The sequence below is a fragment of the Chlorocebus sabaeus genome, chromosome 7 (genome assembly GCF_047675955.1).
Source record: "Chlorocebus sabaeus isolate Y175 chromosome 7, mChlSab1.0.hap1, whole genome shotgun sequence".
Lineage (NCBI taxonomy): Eukaryota > Metazoa > Chordata > Mammalia > Primates > Cercopithecidae > Chlorocebus > Chlorocebus sabaeus.
The window spans coordinates 79,607,470-79,627,516 of record NC_132910.1 but is presented as its reverse complement, the minus strand read 5'-3'; the positions used below and the strand labels follow the sequence as shown (position 1 = coordinate 79,627,516).

The 20,047-nt window shown below is 41.7% G+C and overlaps 1 long non-coding RNA gene across 2 annotated transcripts; it reads left to right on the top strand.

The window, feature by feature from the left end:
- The first annotated feature begins 10,787 nt into the window (after positions 1–10,787).
- Positions 10,788–18,473, top strand: LOC103236250 (uncharacterized). 2 transcript variants are annotated; one of them, XR_005238357.2, is made up of 4 exons: positions 10,842–10,950; positions 11,657–11,717; positions 16,190–16,319; positions 18,250–18,473. It is a non-coding gene; the product is annotated as an uncharacterized lncRNA (long non-coding RNA). The 2 variants fall into 2 exon arrangements; XR_498127.3 differs by lacking the exon at positions 11,657–11,717 and having other exon boundaries at positions 10,788–10,950.
- Positions 18,474–20,047: the final 1,574 nt, after the last annotated feature.

Below are 20,047 nucleotides of genomic sequence, written 5' to 3'. Positions count from 1 at the left end.
GTACATACAACTCTCAAGTTTAACATCACTATTATCCTAGCAAACAAATGGGAAATGCTTAACAAAAATGTTTTCACTGGATTTATTTTTCTCGTGGGCAGTCTAATAAATAGAGTCCACTTTTTTCCAGTCCTTCTCAGGCAAAAAGACATGTAATATATGGGTAAATAAATGATTATAGACTGTATTGCAGTCTATAATCATTTATACAGAGTGAAACCTTTTAACTACAAATTTACATAGAGCCAAATCTAGTTAGGGTCAGAATTTGAAAATCCCACCAGACTCAAAGCAATTTGTAAGTAACAAAATTCCATTCAAATTGATTTGTCTCTGATTTCTTAGACTATGTTTTAAAAATACTTTTGTCTATACGTTAATCAGTCTCTGAACAAACATCAGTATCTCTGTACCTTTGTTATGGCTAAGTTTGTCAGATGAGTGTATGTATTAGAGTTCTCCAGAGGGACAGAACTAATGGAATAGATCTATCTGTATAAAGGGGAGTTAACTCACATGGTCACAAGGTCCCACAATAGGCTGTGTGCAGGCTGAGGAGCAAGGAGAGCCCTCAGTCTGAGTTCCAAAACTGAAGAACTTGGAGTTTGAGGCGTGGAATCGTCCAACACAGGAGAAAGATGTTGGCTGCGAGGCTAGGCCAGTCTCACTTCACATTTTTTCTACCTGCTTTTTATTTTAACTGTGCTGACAGCTGATTCCATTGCGCTCACCCAGATTAAGGGTAGGTCTCTCTTTCCCAGCCCATTGACTCAAATGTTAATGTTCTTTGGCAACATTCTCAGAGACATATCTAGTATCAATACTTTGTATCCTTCAATTGGATAGCGTTGACACTGAGTATTAACCATCACAGTGTGTGTGTTCATCTGCCTTTTGGTTTAAAAAATAAGTAATTTTATACTTTGAACTCATGAGGACAATTATATTTGTACAGATTTAAACAAACATTATCTGTGTACTAGATTTTCTAGAAAATAAAACAATTCCTTCTAGGATTTAAATTAGAATCAAAAATCAAAGTAAATTTGTGCTTTCATGCTCTACGAACCGTTGAAAATGACACATGCACAACTTTCCCAAATCTAATTTAAATCTTAGCTAAGAATATTCTAGCATATCAGTTGTTTCCTGGAATTTTAATATTTGAAGAGGTGGAAAGAAATGTTTTCTTTCTTTATTTAAGGGTAGAGTTAAATAACAATTAAGAATTTTATTTTTTATAACAAAGCTGCAATGTTTTGAGTACTATTATGTTTTAGCGCAATATGAAGTCTACAGATTCTTATATTAACTTAGTGATCTCAGACTTTTTACAAATGAAAGTATAAAGTTTTATTCCATTGGATTCTAATACTCCCCTTTGTGTTATAATTGTTTTTTTTTGTTTTGTTTTTTTGTTTTTTGTTTTTTGTTTTTTTTTGAGACAGAGTTTCGCTCTTGTTGCCCAGGCTGGAGTGCAGCCGCACTTGGCTCACCACAACCTCCGCCTCCTGGGTTCCAGCGATTCTCCTGCCTCAGCCTCCCGAGTAGCTGGGATTACAGGCATGTGCCACCACACCCGGCTAATTTTGTATTTTTAGTAGAGATGGGGTTTCTGCATGTTGGTTAGGCTGGTCTCGAACTCCTAACCTCAGGTGATCCGCCTGCCTCAGCCGCTCAAAGTGCTGGGATTACAGGGGTGAGCCACTGTGCTTGGCCAATTGTTCTATTTTTTTCAGTAGAGCTAGTTATTTTTTGTGTATGTGTAAGACAGGGTATTGTTCTGTTGCTCAGGCTGGAGTGCAGTATCACAATCACAGCTCACTGCAGCCTTGATCTCCCAGGCTCAAGCCATCTTCCTGCTTCAGCTTCCTCAGTAGCTGGGACTACAGGCATGTGCCACCACACCTGCCTAATTTTTTATATTTTTTGTAGAGATGGTGTCTTGCTATGTTCCCCAGGCTTGTCTTAGACTCCTGAGCTCAAACAATCCTTCCACCTAAGCCTCCCAAAGTGCTGGAATTATAAGCATAAGCCACAATGCCCGGGCTAGCTAGTTCTTTTTACAATGTAAAAATCAAGTATATACTGCGACCAGAATTCTTGATTTGCAGAGCTCAGTTAGGCACTGATAAGGACATGCTGCTGACTCAAAAGGTTGAGAAGCTTGCATTTGATGATGCTGAGTAAAACCTAACTTCCTGAGTTCTAGTAATTGCCCACAACACATTATTTTTTCTCTTTTTTTATTTCACCTTTGCCTCATATATTACATACAACTTTCGAGAATTAGAGGTGTCTTACCTGGAAAAGAAGATAATTAGAGCAAATATAATTGTCATGGGCTAACTCTTGCAGATCTCAGCTCAAGAAGTCAGAAGCCATAGGTGAAATTATAGGGATAACACCAGCTCAATGTAAAGAATTTCCAACATAAACAGCTACTGCATGACAGAATGACATGCTATGGGAGAATACAACATCCAATCAAGGCAAGTAGTCAAGGAAGAGTAGGTAACCATCTGCAAGAGGATTTCAACACTGGACAAGACAATCCTATAGTAAGTCAAAGTTTAAGACCCTATAATTATGTGATATTGGAGATTTAATGTTTACAATATTATTCTCATTCCATCTGATTCCTGGTACTAAGTCTTTGCTTTTTGTTTGTTTGTTTTTCTTTTGGAGACAGGGTCTCACTCTGTCACCCAGGCTGGAGTGCAGTGGCATGATCTTGGCTCACTGCAGCCTCAACCTCCCAGGCTCAAGCAGTCCTCCCACATCAACACCCCAAGTAGCTGGGACTACATCCATATGCCACCATGCCTGTTTAATTTTTGTATTTTTTGTAGAGACGGGGTTTCACCATGTTGCCCAAGCTGGTCGCGAACTTCTGAGCTCAGGTAATCCACTCACCTCGGCCTCCCAAAGTGCTGGGATTATAGGCATGAGCCACTGCGCCGGCCTGCTGGTACTAAGTCTTCCCTGACATTTTGTCAGTAAAGGTCAAAGTCACTGGAAATGGTCACTGCACCTAACCTAAGTGTCAATTTCCTGATCTATAGAGTAGAGGGTTTGACGAATTCATCTCTAGAATTCAGTCTACTTCTAGCCAGCCAGACTCTTCACTGATATGAAGTCACCACTGTGTATCTACCTTACTAACCTTTTTTAGTTAACATGTAGGAAACGTAATAAATGCCTGACATTTTTCAACAACATTTATAACCTTTGGGGATCAGTTCATTTTCAGCAATTCAATTTTAGTCATTTTGATTGTTTTTGTCAGAGGGGAAAAATAATGTCATGTAATTAAAATGATAAATAACCTCCCAAATAATGTATGTTTATTAGTCTTATGACAGAACCTCCAGCTATATTTTGTTAGAACTAAATTAAAAACAGCACATAACTTGCAGCTCTTGCAAGTTTTCACAATTTAAAAATTGAAGATGTGTTGCAAGCAGAGTTCATTAATTATAGAGCTCAATGATTATATTTGATAAAATATCCTCTGATCTACAATTACAGACTGATGAGAACATGCCGTTGATTCAAAAAGATTGGAAAATCGCATGTATCACTTGCAGACTCCTGGGACCAGCGTACTGTATAACACTCAGGTATAGAGATGCATCTTCTAGAAGTGCCAATTGCCCTACTCTCTGGGACCGAACTAATACCCAACCTCTGAGGTTCTTAACACCTCATGTATTCAATCTGTGGTATTCTTAACACCTCACCTCTGAGACAGTCAACATTGTGTCAGGTGTTGAAGCCTAAGCCTCTGAAGCCAATGTTATGCTAAGCTGTATAGGAACTGAAACTACAACCCCTGGCTCAAGAACATCCTAAGCAGTGGCCTGTGCAGAAACTCCTGCAGGAACATCCCTTCCTCAGGTCTAGTGAGCCAAGTCCTTGCAGCAGTAGGGCCAGTAATCACACCCATTCCTATTGAGTTGTTTTTTTTAATCAGTTAATGCTTAAACATAAGTCCACCTCAGTCATCAATCTCTTTGCATGATTTTCCCCACAGCTCCTGGATGAGCCCTCTGTTCCCCCTCTCTTGCCCAAGGCTTCCACATGCCTTCTGGAACCATTGCTTTGTATTCAGCAAACTCCCTTATGACATCACTCTGTTCTCTCAACCATCCCTTCACCTTTTTGCTCCAACACGAACCTGAGTTTTTCCTGAGGACATTGCTTCTCCTGTAGTCCTCTAACGTGGTGATTGTCTGCTCTCTCACATCGGGTGGAGAAGGGCTTTGGTGTCCCATTTTTCCCCATTGTCATTTCCAGGTCCCTTGTCTTTGCACTCTCTCATCTGAGTCAGTGTGGAGCTATCTAATAAGGCCTCCTTTCCCCCTGCTGGTAGCTGTCATCTCTGGGCCTCCCATTTACTCTTTCGGACTGCTCCCCTCAAATCCAAACTAAGCCAATCGCTGCAGTAATTTCAAAATGCAAAGTTGACATACATGATAATCTGGCCTCTGAATCCCAACTTTCTTATCTCCAATGACCTTTAGCTTCTCTCCATCCTAGCTACCCACTCTCAGGGTCACATTTGGACCTTGTCATCATCTACAACAGATCTATTGCCAAAACCACCAATTCAAGCATCCTGCTTTTTGACCACACCTGTTTCTCCTTTGCCATTCCACCCACCATGACTATTTTGTGTCCACATTTAGATTTTTAGCCCAGTGACCCCTTCTACTTTCTACCAATTCATCAGGTCTCTTCTTTTATCCCTTTGTCCCTTATCCAGCTAAAATTCCATGTGCTATAGTTTCCGTAACAGTTTGTGCACTGTCTCCCCCACCACAGAGTCTTTGCCCATGGCAGCCTCTCAACCTATAATGGTTTTGTTCATCACTTTCCTGGTGAATTCCTATTCATTATTTAGACCAATGCTGGTCAGTAGAACTTCTGCAGTGATGCAAATGTTATATACCTGTGCTGTCCAATTCTGTAGGCACTACCCACATGTGACTATTGAGCATTTGATGTGGCTAGTGTGACTGATAAACTGAATTAGAAACTGAATTTTAGGGTTTTGTTTTTTGTTTTTTGTTTGTTTTTGAGACAGAGTCTCACTCTGTTGCCTGGGCTGGAGTGAAGTGGCGCGATCTGCAACCTCCTCCTAGGTTCAAGCGATTCCCCTGCCTCAGCCTCCCAAGTAGCTGGGATTACAGGTGTGTGCCACCATGCCCAGCTAATTTTTGTATTTTTAGTAGAGACGGGCTGTCACCATGTTGGCCAGGATGGTCTCGATCTCCTGACCTCGTGATCCACCCGCCTCAGCCTCCCAAAGTGCTAGGATTACAGGTGTGAGCCACCGTGCCCGGCCTGAATTTTAGTTTTATTTAATTTTAATTAATCTAAATAACTACATACAGTGGCTGCTATTTTTGTCAGTGCGGCTTTTGCTCTCACTCAAACTGAACTTCCTTAGGACAGCCTTCCCTAACTCCCCATGTGATTTCAGGGTCCTCTGTTATATTGCCATGGCTTTATCTTTGCCTTCACAGCACCTATTTTAGTTCATGATTATATACTCATTGTGTGATTGTTTGACTGTGTCTGATTGCTTACCATTGTATCCCAGCATCCATCACAGTTCCTGACATACCATAAATATTTTTCAATAAATGAATGAATGGATGGACATTGTGAGAGCAAGAGGAGGGGATACAGATGAAAATAGCTGTGAAGAATCTTCAGGGGACAATCCTCATGATCCAAAGAAGAATGACTGCACTACTGGAGTTAGGGGTGCCACTAACGAGTCAGTTGAGCAACCTAATTCCAGGACCACTTGGCCAGCATTGGTGCCAGTGGGTGCAAGGACCATTAATACTGACTCACAGGCCAAAGGCAAGCTCCTTGTCCTCAAACTATAAGCATCATCTTATTATTCACGTTCTATCAGGTTACCATTAGTCAGATTTCAACTGTCAAAACAATATCCTCCTCCAGCAGAGCTATGAGCCTGATAATTTATTCTGATATACTTTGGCTGCTACCAATTCTTTGTAACTTAAAAAAAATACTGGGATATTATATTTGAAAGTAAAGCGCATTATTTCAACACCTGATTTACTCAATTTAACATATGGCTTATATCTTAAATGTGTTTTTAAAAGATTATATATTCTCAAATTGATAGAATTATAATTTCCCCCATTTAAGGGTTACATAATTAAATATAGGCACATAGTTTTTGTGGAAACAGATACAACATGATCTAGAACATTGTGAAATATTCCTGCTCAGAAAAAAATAGATAAAATTCAAAAAGGTCCTTCCACATATAACACTTCCATTTTTTCAGTAACAAGTTTGAGAATTCCTTACTAATATCAACCATTTTTAAGGACTCTCCATTTATAGTAATTGTACTTTCAGTATTCAGTTAAATGAGAAAACACATAATGATAAAATCTTCTATAAACCCAGGAATGTTCTGAAACTTATAGCCATTAATCAGCACGTACTTACGTATTCTTAAAAATAAGAATACAAATATATTTGCAATATAAACAATGTTTGTAGTGGAAACACTCCTTTGCTCCACTACCCCAACCTCCCCACCATGCTCTCCAGTTTGTTTCTGTTATATATTTGGTGGTTCAGTATCTCAGAAACTGATCCAATATTTAGAGTAGAAAATGGACTTACTGAAAGGGGACAGTCTTAGGCAAAATGCAAACATATATACATATATGTGTTTGCCGGGTGTATTTATTATATATATGTTGCATAATATATGTACTCTTGACAAGGGAATCATAGAACTTGGAGATATTCCAAAGTTTATCTGGGCTATTTCCTATAATGCAATAGAATAGTATCTAGATCATTCATAACAGAAATAGCTGAATGATTTAGGTGCATTCAGCAATGAAAGAATGTTATTATTTTATAGTAGCTTTAACACAGGAGAAAAAGTGTTTTCCCTATAATTATGATTATTGCCATTAATATCTCCAAGGTTTTTGGTTTTCACTCTACTACCTGTAGGTGTGTGGAGGAGTGCAAAAATCTAGTCCCTGTCTATTCTGCAACAGAACAGCCTATCAGATCATTTCCCAGTTAGAAGCACCTGCCTTTCACTGATTCAAATCATACTTTAGCCCTGGGGCATTCACTTATGGCATGTTTTTTGTGATGATGGTTTATATCAACTTGGGTTTTGCATGTAAATGCTCGTCATTCTTAGAACTTCCTCCCCCACCTTATCTAGTTATGAAAAGCAAAACATCAGTGATTCATGAGAACATAACCCTGAAAACCTCCCCATTTTACAACTGCCTTAGTTTTGCAAAGTATTTTATAGAAATACTATGTTCATATTTTAATAGAAATATAATCTAGACAAAACCAAAAAGCAAACTTCTTTCTAGGTAAACTTCCCTATGAGGACTCTGCTATTACATTTTTCACCTCTGTAGTTAAGTTTCCTATATCTTTGAGCTTTCGTTCTAGAGTTTCAGATGTTGTAAGGCATTTTAAAAGAATCATCAAATAATAGCTGCTGCTCTAAGACCAGGTTTACTTAGATTGTCCTGACTCTGAACTTCTGAATCCTATGTGCACCTCCTTCTTAATTATGTAAACCCATGACCCTCTGGTCTCTACCTCAAGTTCCTTTCTGCTCCTAGCCCTCTACGAACAAGTCTTTTTATTCCCTATGTCCCAAAAGAAAATCACTCTAGTTTTGAAGACTCGTACTTTGCTGATCAACTTCTTTACCTATTCATCCTCCAAGACACATAGTGGTAATTTGATTAGTAGCAACCTGCCCAGGATAGCAAAATGCATGTCCACTTTAATTTCTGTACAGTCAGCTTACGTGGTATGCCTCAGGGAGAGCTCTAAGCTACATTTGACTTTAGATTCCCTTGTTAATTCAACAATTAAGACTAATCTGTTACATATCACAACTTATAAAAGACTATTTCCAACATTTTTTTTTTTTCCAGACAGGGTATTGTTCTGTTGCCCAGGCTGGAATGCAGTGGTACAATCATAGCTCACCTCTGCCTTGAAGTCCTAGGCTCAAGCAATCTTCCTGTCTCAGCTTCCTGAGTAGTTAGGACTACAGGTGTGCATTGCCATGTTGCCTGATCTGGCCTCAAACTCCTGGGCTCAAGCCATCCTCCTGCCTGGTCTGTGTTAGGATTACAAGTGTTGGGATTACAAGTGTGAGCCACCATGCTCAGCTATTTCTAAGACTATTATGGCACAATGGGTACTCAATAAATATTTGTTGAAAGAATGAATGAATCAACTTATAGTCTTAGATGGAAAAGCCAAAGGATCAGATCTCTTTTCAGTAACCACAGCGCTGGATTGGCGAATGCTGCCTTCTATTTGAAATCGTGTAAAATTCTTCTTTCAGATATAAACTAAAATCAAAGACAACCTCTGAATGCCATCCCATGAAGCAATCTACTATTGCGATATCTGGTGTGGCTTCTACCACCACAGCCACCGTCAATCTACATTTTTTTTTTTTTTTTTTTTTTTTAGATTCTGTCACCCAGAATGGAGTGCAGTGGTGTAATTTTGGCTCACTGCAGCCTCCGCCTCCTGGGTTCAAGCAACTCTCCTGCCTCAGCTTCCCGAGTAGCTGGGAGTATGCCACCATGCCCATGCCACCACACCTGGCTAATTTTTGGATTTTTAGTAGAGATGGGATTTTACCATGTTGGTCAGGCTGGTCTCAAACTCCTGGCCTCAAGTGATCTGCCCACCTTGGCCTCCCAAAGTGCTGGGATTACAGGTGTGAGCCACTATGCCCGGCCTTCATCCTACATTTCTCTACTCTTTTTCTGTCTCCTCTTATTAAAATCTGAACTGATCCAGAAATCTTCTAGTCCTTGGTGTGCATGTGCACATACACACACACACACACACACACACACGTACATATTTTCTTGATCTTCGTCCTAATGAAAAACATGTGGAGCATAGCAAGAAATTCCTTCTTATTCTATGAATAGCAATTCAAGGGATGGTTTCCAAAGAATTATTAAAACACACGCAAGAATTCACATTATACTCCAGTGGGTAGTAACAAATTGAAAACGTTATCAATGCTTTATAATGTGGGGAAAACCCTGAGTATATAACAGTCTTGGGCAGTGAAAAAGAAATAACCCAGATTCCACAATTTGAACTGCTGACCTTTTTCTGTAGCTGACCAACATTTTTCACCTCACTTATTTACTAATTTATGATTTTCTGACGCTAAATTTTGCATCCCTTTGGTATAAAGTGCCAGCGTACCTAGAAAATATTTTGGCATTTTACATGCTAGTTAAAATATACCCTCACATAGTTTGTGTCTTTGAAAATAATTTAGTACCCTATGATTAATACACCAGACTCATATAAATATAAATAGACATAAATACACACATATATATGTTTCGTCTTACTATAATCCATCTGAGGTTAACTGAGAAAATCCCCATATAACAAACATATGTACAAGTCCCAGCCAATGATCCATTCTAGGGAATGTTAAATAAACCAAATCTGGTTTGGCCAAAGAACTTAGATAGTCCCTTGGAGTTTTCTGCTACATCAGGTGTAACTGAATGTAAAATTTTCTATCTGGAATTTCAGGGGCAATTAAAACTCTTTAATAATTCTTTTTCCCTTTGGCTGTACCTTTATTGGTTGGCAATGAATGACTTGGCTTCTGACCAGCATAGGAAAAAAAAATACTTTTTTCTCAGAAAACTTGTGATGACAGCTGTCATTTTCCAGCTCTCCGATGCCAATGGGAATTGACCCCAATAGTCATAAGCAATAAAGTTCTGTACAGAGAAAATCCTATTTAATGGAGGAGCATTTTCCATTAGGAAATTCCTTCTAGTAACAAATAACTAGAAACTACTCTTTGTTCTCTTCACAGGGCCTAGTCCCATGACAGGCCCTCATTCCAGGCCCTACCACGGTGACATCTCTATTGTACCACCAGCTCCCCAAAGTGGTGACAGGAGCCCTGGGCCTGAGTTGCAGCAGTGACTCAGCATGCCCCAAATGTCTCCAAGTTTCCAAGGCCACCCCACAGTTGTATAGTAGCTCCAGTCAGGCTCCTGGGGAGGTCTGTCTGACCTCATTACCATGGAGCAAGACAGGATTTTGTAGAACATTCTTTCTTCAGTCTCTTTAAAGAGCACAAGCCAGGACACACACAGACTAGAAGCTGGTTTCTAGGAAATTTAACCTCTCAAAATATGGGCATCATTGATTGTCCCTGATATAGTCATTCTCCAGCTGCCACTGTATGAAAACAATATCCACAAAAGATGAAAGACAACTTTGAATGACTAGCACTGGACTCAGGACTAATGATAAGAGTATTAAAGTCACACATCAGCCTACCCGAAGCAAAAATTTTCTTCCCTGAAAGAGTTGAGAAGTGTCACTGTCCAGTGAGGCATTTCCTTTCAAACTAAATCCAGTTAAGAAGCTGGGCTGCTGGCCATAACTCCTACAGAAACTAACATATACTTCTGTGCCTCTGACAGCCCGGCCCAGTGATGAGTACACAGTCGTAATTGAATTGCATTTGATGTTGTTTGCACTAACACAGCACCAGACTTCAGGACAAACCACAGCTCTGCAGAGCAGAGGTCTGGCCCACTCTCCCCCGACCCCAGCCCCCGTGGCTTGGGTCTGCCCTTGTTGTTACGACCTGCCCGAGGTTTCATCAGCATCACCTCTGACTCATATTTCGCATTCAATAGCAAGATGAATTCCCCAGCAATGAGAGCCTGGAAGAGGGCCAGCCTGTTGGTACTAAAGCAGTGCTGGCCCCAACGCAGCTGGCTGGGCCAGACATTGATGGGAAATGGCTGACAGCAGGATAAACAAGCAGCTCCCTTTTTGGTGAGCTTCAGAGGAAGCAGGTGGACAGAATCAAGGCTTCAGGTATGCTCTTCAGAGGCTCTGTGGAGTAGTGGGAGGCTGTAAAACAGCGTGGGAGATGGTTGTGGTTCTCCCCCAGGAAAGGCACCGGCAGGGAGAAAGGCAGATTGGCAAACAGTGTGGGCCCACAGTGTGAGCCAGGGGAGAAGCCATCAGGGGACACATCAAGCCGTGAAAGGCAGCTGGTCAGGGACCCCTCAGTTCCCCACCGTCCCGCAGAGACATTGGGGGCAGTGTCTCTGCCTCCCTCCCTCACCACCCAAGCTGCTCCACAAGAAATTCTGAGCCCCACTGGGCAAGTGGAGGGAACCACATGCCTCAAGGTGGAGAAGTAGTGGAAGGTCTAACTAGCAGTACTGTGGAAGAGCAACATAGACAAGAGGTGTAGAATTAGCTGGGCAGGGTGTGTGAGTTCCTCCTGGTGCCTGCATGCCTGAGAGGACGTCATGCATTGAGCTTGGTTTAGGTTTTAAGGCAGTTTTGGTGTTTGAGGCTTATTTAGCACACATACGTCCAAGGTAGCGTCAGAAAGAATTATAAACTTCGTGTGACTTTTCAAAACAACCCAGTGAGCCCAGTGTTGGCAAATAGCAGTCAGCCGAGATAAGCAGCCATTCTAGGAGCAAAGGCCCTTGTGCCAGGAAAACAAGAACAAGCACGAGCGAGAAGCAGGGCAATGCAATCCACAAACACAATTCATGCTTTACAGCTGTGAGACAATGCTTCTTTTGCTTGGACCTCAGGCTCTGCAAGCTGCAGCACAGAGGAGGGTAAGTATGCAGTGGCCCCTAGAGAAGAGTGGTCAGTAATAAAATTGCACCCCACTTTACTTGCCCCTTTGTGTCCCTGGGTCACTGCCAGGCCTGTCCCAATCCTGCAACATGTGGAAAGCCAGTGTGTTCAGATGGAATAATAGGGGATGCGACCTAAAGAGATTACTAGTAAGATTTTCCAGAAAAAGAAAAATCACTATTTTTTAAGCATGAGCAGGGAGAAAGAAAGTTTCTTTGTTTCTAATTGGAAAGCTTTGCAAGCTATTGACTTATTGAGAAAAATGACAATTGGGTACACAGCTTTGACTTCTGGTGATTTCTGACACTTTCCTCAAAAGCCTAGCACTCCAAATTGAGGGCCCCAGGATTGGCTGTTTTACAGAAGCCCTTATGTATTGAGGTCTTGTATGAAGTGAACCCACGTAAGATGGGGAGGGGTGACAAATGTTGGCTCAACCTCAATCGTCAGATTATGGTTCAAGGTCATTTTCTTAGAGATAGTGAGTCTTCAGAAAACCTTTGAGTAAAGGCAAATGAAAGGCTTGGGTCTAAAAACAGTCTTCCAAAAGTGGAAATAGGACACAGGAAGTGGAGAGTTGGAAAACAAAACAAAACAGATGAGCTGGAATGAAAAGAGCAGAGAGAGAGCAGAAAGACGGGGAGAGACTCTCTAAGAAGAGCTGTGAAGGAAGAGGATTGTGGCCTCTTGGCTTTATTTTCAGTTAGTGCCTCACACAATTCATAAGGTGAGGCTCCCACACATTCTGGCCTGTTCGCCCCAATTGTGGGGGTGGGGAGGTAAGTGAACTACACCCGGACTTCTTGCAGCTGTCATCTCAATATCAGGTATCTGCGAGGTGGGGAGAGAGGTGGGAGGATTGATAAGGGGTTGTATAATTACTAGGAACTCCAGCCAATGTAACACATGCTTATGTGGGCCTATGTAGTTAGGTTTCACAATCCCTACTGACTGTGCCAGACCCTGAACTAAATACTGGGGATGTCGAGATCAAGAAGGCATGATTCCTGCCCTTAGGAGTGCACCATCAAAGGAGGTGAGGAGTGCATTTCCTCAAAGGAGGAGACAGATGAGAAAACTAAACATTTTGATTCAGTATGTTTTGGGATGCAGGTAGGAACCAGGGCTGCAGGGCCAGGGAAAGGGGGCACCTCCCCCAAAGACAAAGGTCCTATCCTCAGTCCCACAGAACAGCTTACAAGACTCCTCCTCAGGTGCAGCTGGGTCGGAAGGTACGGCCATCTCCAGCTGTCTCCTACATCGCCTCTATTTTCTTACTGTCGCCTTCTAGTCTAGGTCTCTCCAATCCTATACACTTCGTTTCCAGCTCTGTTATGCCTTCAGGCTACTGGCTGAGCCTTTTTCTTTTACTGCTAAAGCATAGCATACATTTTCCTACATTTCCTCCCTACCCTCTCGTTTTTCACCCACCCCTTGATGTCAAGTTCCTCTCTGTACCGCTTTATCATAATCTCCCTCTTGAAGAAGAACCACCAGTGATTTCCTCATCACTAAATCCAGTGATCCTCATTGATGTTGTTATACAGAGAGCTGACTGGTAACTATCACACTACAAGCTAAAACTCTCCCCTCTTTCAGCTTCCCAGGCCTGTCTGCCCTTGTTCTTCCCGCAGTTCTCCTGTGCTTTCTTCATTAGCACCAATTCCCTTTCCCATCTCATAAGTGGGGGTGTTCCCCAGTGAACAGCCGCAGGGAGTGCACCTTCATCCAGAGTACCAGCTCTTCTCCCTGCTGATGACACCCAAGTCTTTTTCTCTAGGTCTGATCCTTCACCTTATTTCCAGTCCAGAATTTCTAATCATGTACTGGTCAGGTTCACATTCATGGTCATCTGTCTCTCAGGGTTCCTAGCACAGTACATTGCATAGATATGGACACAATAATATTATATATATATATATATAAAATACAATAATATTAAGCTTAATGATGAGTGAACGAATGAACAGATAAAACATCCCAGTCTCCTTCAGAAAATCCCACTTTGTCACTTCTGCCTTTCTTTCCTGACCATGGTTTCCGGCCTGTTATCTTCCAAGAGACAGAAAATTTATTATTATTTTCCTAGAGGAGTCTCATCCCCAAAGCCTGGAAATGGGGCTTTGTATTATCCATCTAAAGATGAGTATCATTGTCTTTCACCCCTCCATTCTCTTTTCAGTGCCTCATTTTCTTTCTTGGTGAAATGGAATAAAAGTGATCAGCCCTTGTGACAAGTCATATTATTCATGGTAACATTGTTTTGTCTTGTAAGTGACATCAGGACTCACATATGAACTGATTTATACCCCAACTTCAAAATGCCCTTTTTCACGATCTTTAACCCCAAAGCAACAGTAATAGCTGGACTAATAGCACTTGTAGTATGCCAGGCACTGTGCTGGGCTAAGTGCTTTACATGTGTTATCTTTCCAAATCTTTTCCAAAACCTTATAAAGCAGAAACCATTTCCACAGAAGGAAACTGAGGCTTAGGGAAGTTGAAGTAACTGGCTCAAGGTAAGTGGTAGAGGCAGGGTTCAGGGAAACATGAGAACATCCCACTCTTAACCCCTCACCACACAGCCTCTTGTGTCTATTGGATTCAGTTACAGGGGGCTTGAGTCGGTTCACGTCTACAAATAATTGAATGTCTGTTACCTGCTGAGCATTGGGGGATACAAAGGTTTAAAAAGATCAAGTCCGTGATCTCAAGGAGCTTACAGTCTAGAGGAAGAGAACCAACATGAGACTGATGCCTGTGCAGTGAAATGAGACTTTTGGATGAAAGGGTTACATTTACACAAAGCACGCACAGTTCAGTATTACATGTCCCTGCCCTTGAAGAAGATCCCAGCTGCTAGAGTTTTGACTATGCAGTGTTTCAGATTTAGTTTCCCCTCCTCTTTGATCAGGCTCCTCTGTCTTTCTAAAGCTCATACTATACATATAATTTCCATTCAAATTCAAAATCTTTCCAATTATTGTAGTGAATGCAATGTTATTCAAGGATTTTTTTTCCTGAAAGAGCACCTATCTGACATGCATTTTTAATTTTATGTGCAATATGCAAATGTCATCACTGTAGTTGTTAACTGCAGTGCAGGATTGCAATTAACTATGGAGCTGTGCATTTTAGTTATATGCTAATGCTAATGAGATTTTCATAAAGCAAGTCCAATTACCAGCCCTATTTTTTAACTGCAAGAGCTAGTGCAAAGCAAAGGTGTTGACTTTCTTTAGAATAAATTACCCTTTGTCCTTGGCTCCTTCATCATATTCAATCATCCTAAAAAGTAACTCCTGCTACTTTGAATATTGTATCCTGCCTTGCTCTCCAGTACAATATTAATGGAGACTGTGGGCAAAATTGTTTAGAAACCAATTTACACTGCACAGGCAGTGGGAAAACTTCCTCCAAATGTAAACTGCTCCAACAGAGGAGCAGAGCTTTGAATACTCAAAGTAAACAGGACCTAGAGGAGACTGAAGACCCAGACAGTGAGTTAGCAAAAATAAATCACAACAGAGCATGTATGTGGTGTAACCTTGCACAGAGGAAACATGAGCAGTGAATGGGTATTTAAACTCAGATTTATGATCAGCTGTGTCACTAGTGGAAGACAACCACCTTAGCGGGATATTCATTCATTCATTCATTCATTCATTCAAGAAACAAGTTACAGGGGCTACTGTGTTCCAGACACTAAATTAGACACTGAAGGTTCAAATATGAATCATATAGGTGAGGAGAGACAGACTTTCATATTTTATTTCTGTACTAATTGATTCTTTTACAAAAAGAAAGTGTCTGTGAATTACTTGGGCAGTGAAAGAATGAATAAGCACAGTGCCTGCCTTCAGTGAGCTTATTGTCAAGTAGTAAATAATTTTAAAAGGACACAAACATGTAAAATAAAGTGTGACACATGAGGCATTTTTAGAGAGGGACAAAATGAAGGCAAAGGTCAGTTTGGAGAAGGAAGGTGATGGGGGGAAAAGCTTCTTAAAAGATAAGGAGATTCTTGGGCTGAACCTTGAAGGTGGATAGGTATTGCTAGAACAGGGTGACAGGTCAGTCCAGAAAAGAACAACCTGAAGAAAGCACAGCAGTATGCAACAGCCCAGGTGACTGTAAGTGATCCAAGGTCCCTGGAAGCACAGGGTACGCAGCAGAGCCAAGATGAAAGGTAAAGTTGGAAAGGAGCCACTGAGAGGTTTTCAGCAGGAGAATAAACAATCAGACATGCCTCTTGGGTAGCAAAGTGGAACAAGGGTGAAAGGTGAGTGGGTGGGGGCAAGTAAATCACCACCCACAGGAACCACTTCTCTGTTCAACTCAGACCCTGAGACAAATGATCAGGTTTTATTTCCCCTCAAGACGTTTCCTGTGCCCCTGTGGAAGGTTATGAAACAACAAAGTACTCTTTATTTTTAATATTTTTTTCCAGAAAGAAAATATGGGAGAGAGGGAAAAAAGCTTGATGACATTGATATACAGTTTGAGTGTCTTTTTTACTCTGGATCAACTTTGAACCAAGATGAAAGAAGCATAGAAACAAAACCACAAAAGAAGAAAAGGTGAGAAAAATAAGGGGAGAGAAGATGATAAGAATAGTACTAGGCTGGGCTCAGGGTTTCACGCCTGTAATCCCAGCACTTTGGGAGGCCAAGGGCGGGTGGGATCGCCTGAGGTCAGGAGTTCGAGACCAGCCTGGCCAACATGGTGAAACCCCTTCTCTACCAAAAATACAAAAATTAGCTGGGCGTGGTAGTGCGCACATGTAATCTCAGCTACTTGGGAGGCTGAGGCAGGAGAATCGCTTGAACCTGGGAGGCGGAGGTTGCAGTGAGCAGAGATCGTGCCATTGCATTCCAGCCTGGGTGACAAGAGCGGAACTCCGTCTAAAAAAAAAAAAAAAAGTATCAAAAATGAGGTAGAATTAGGTCTGGGTAGTCGGAGTACCTTTTCTCCTTTTCATACCAACCTGCCCCCAAACTCCTGCCACCTCTGCCTGGGAGAGGAAAGCCAGGAATTGGGAAAGGAAAGTGGAACAAGAGAATCTTCTGGAGGTGTCAATAGAAGCAGACGTCCATTCGAGGTAGAAGTACACAGAGTTCCACTTCGTTGTAACAAGAATGAAAGGTTAAAAGTCCCAGTACATAGGCAAATATATTTAGTGGTGGAAAGTTGAGGAGTTTCTATCAGATGTCTTCTGCTTTAATTGTGAAATATGAAGTAAAGTTATCTGCCCTGAGGGGAGAAGTGGGAATTCAAACAATGAAAAAGTTTGAGCAAATAGTGGGGTTCGTCCAGAATTGGGGTTTTGCTAGATAATTTCAGTGAAAGGATCAAGGGTCAAGGGAATTTAGAATATAAGTAATCTGTTCTGATAGGAGGAAACTCAAGACAAAAGTGGCTGGTGGATGGGCAGAAAGGAGAGAGGAGGAGTGATGGGAATAACAGAGTAAGCTGGAGGGAGGGGGATGTAGCTGGAGGGCAGTCATCTGTACTTGTTATCTCAGGGAGGATGTCCAGGTCTAGGGTGAAGCTGTGAGAATGGAAGTCAGAGATGGGGTATGGAAGCTCACTACAAGATGAGGAGGTCAGAGAACTGAGTGCTCAGTGGTTAGATGGGTCAGATAGAAAGAATATGAAACAAATGTCAGGCTTCAATGACTGAGGAGGAGTGAGCAGAAAACCAAAAGAGAACAACATCATGGAAGGGCAGCAGGGTCTTGGCCTGATGACCTGGGCCTTCAGGGAGCAGGAATCCTGAGGCAGATGTTGGTGAGTTTTAACCTCATCCTCTCATCATTTTTCTTGCTGATACAGCCTCCCTTCCCCATTAGGTCACATGTATGAGCTCATGACCCAACCCCAGCCAACAGGACTAGGGGGCAATAAGATGGGGGCTTCTGGGAAAGATTTTCCTCCTTAGGAAATTGTAGGTGAGGAGAAATTGCACTTTCCACCTTTTGACATTATAGTAGGTTGAATAATTCCCCTGAGAGATATCAGGTGCTAATCCCTGGAACCTGTAAATGTTACCTTGTATGGAAAAAGGGTCTTTGCAGATATGATTAAGTTTAGGATCCTGAGATGGGGAGAATATCCTGAATTGTCCAGGTGGGCCCTAAATGCAGTCACAAAGTGACATTTTAAAAGAGGGATAGAGGGAGATTTGATATAGACAGAGAGAAAACACACACACACACACACACACACACACACACGAGAAAGTAATGTGAAGGTAGAGTCAGAGATTGGAGTGATGTGGCCACAAGCCAAAGAATGTTGGCAGCTATCAGAATCTGGAAGAGGCAAGAAACAGATTATCCTCTAGAGCCTTCAGAGGGAGGATAGCCCTGCTGACACTTTGATGTCAGCCCAGTGACACATCAGACCTCTGGCTTCTAGGTCACACCAGACCTCTCTCACTGGCTTCTAGACCAGTGAGAGAATAAATTGTTGTTGTTTTAAGAACCAAGTTTGTGGTATTTGTTACAGAAGCCATAGGAAACTAATTCAGATGTAGCAGTGAGCGATGTGATGACTGGAGTGGCAGCAGCTATCTTGAAACCATGAGGACACAAACCTGAGGATAAAATTAAATTCAATATCCTGGAGAAGACAGAGTGGACAGATGGAAAGCCCTGTTGAATTAGCCACGTATCACTTAACCTTTTGACTTCTTATCATGTAAGATAATAAATGTCTTTATTGTTTATGGCTCTTCTGGTTGGATATTCTGTTACCTGCAGCCACAAGCATTCTAACTGATACAGGCCTATCCAAAAGGGTAGGAGAGTCTTGGTTGGGAAGCAGCAGTGGGTACTAAGGAAGAAATGTGACCCACTTTCTAACACTGAGAAGGGTGCATAAAATGAAAAATGAGCAGCTCCCATTTGAGTTAGGAGCAGAACAGGTAACTTGGGGAGAGTCAGAAGCTTAAGAAAATGGTTAGAGAAAAGATTGTAGGGATAGGGGCATTTGTTAATTATGCAATAGGCCTTTTCAAAGGCAGTAAAAGCTTAGGAAGAGGAAGATAATTGGGAGGTATTCTGAGAAAATGATTAGGTGAATCACGACACCGTATTGTTGTGATGAAATTACATAGAGAATATATATAATATAGGTAGAGTGGGGAATAAGGAGAGACTCGCACTTTGGTAGATTTAACCAGTCCCAGGGTTGCCAAGAAAACATTTCTACCAATGCCAGGACCAAAGTGGCTTTTAAACTTTAACGCTCATAAGGTTCATGGAGTTTGCTAAAAATCTTAAACATTCCTAGGCCCCAGGACCAAGATCCTGATTCAGTAGATCTCAGTAGGGTCCAGAAACCTGCATTTCTAATGAGTATCCCAAGCGATTCTACTGCAATTGATTTGAAACACACTGTCCAAAACACTTGCTTTCACATGTTTTTGACTAAAATCTGCATTAAGAAATACATGTTGTGGCATAAGCCACATGCACACACCCACACATATGCATGCACACACCTATAACCACAAACATGTGTACAAGGCAGGTAAAACAATCTGGCTTAACCAAATACACATTTATTTTTCATTTATACAAAATCCAAAGCTGATGTCCCTGGCCAGGTGACTCCATTTGGATGACACTCTTCCAAATGATGGCTCAGGGTCCAGGCTGCTTCCACATGTGCCTCTGAGATCATGTGGCTTCAAGATTGCCCTGGTGTCAGCTAGTGGCATATGGAAAGAAGAAAGCGTGGAGGAGCCTGTTGGGGGGGGGGGGGGGTTTAAGGGCCATATCTGAAAGTGGTAGATATCTCTCCAGACACACTGTATCAGCTGGGTCTCAGTCACATGGCTGGTTGTCGAGGCTGGGAGAGGTCGAGGAGCCCACAGGTCCTGGTAAGCACCATCAGACTCTCCACTGTAGATAGACTAAGATGTGTGTATTTAACCAAGACCAAAGTTTCACAAAATAATACTCCTATCATATCCAAATCCTCTGATAGTTTTCTGTTTTGTTCCACCCCATTCTTTTCTACTTTATTTTTCAAAACGTCAGTCTTCACAACTAAATTGATCTCATGTTCAATGAAACTCAACAAGTCACAGTTTGGAAAGCATCATCCTGGAGGATGTTGCCATTTGGCCAATGGGGTGGGTAGTCCCACATTTTTGAGGGACTCTGTTTTCTTTGAATATATATTCAGCACCCCCACAGTCCGGCCCACTCAGTAAGTGGTCACCATCATTGCTCTCATGATTGTGGTGGTGAAAAATACAAAGGTTTCCCCAGAAATGACATTTTTTTTTTTTTTTTTG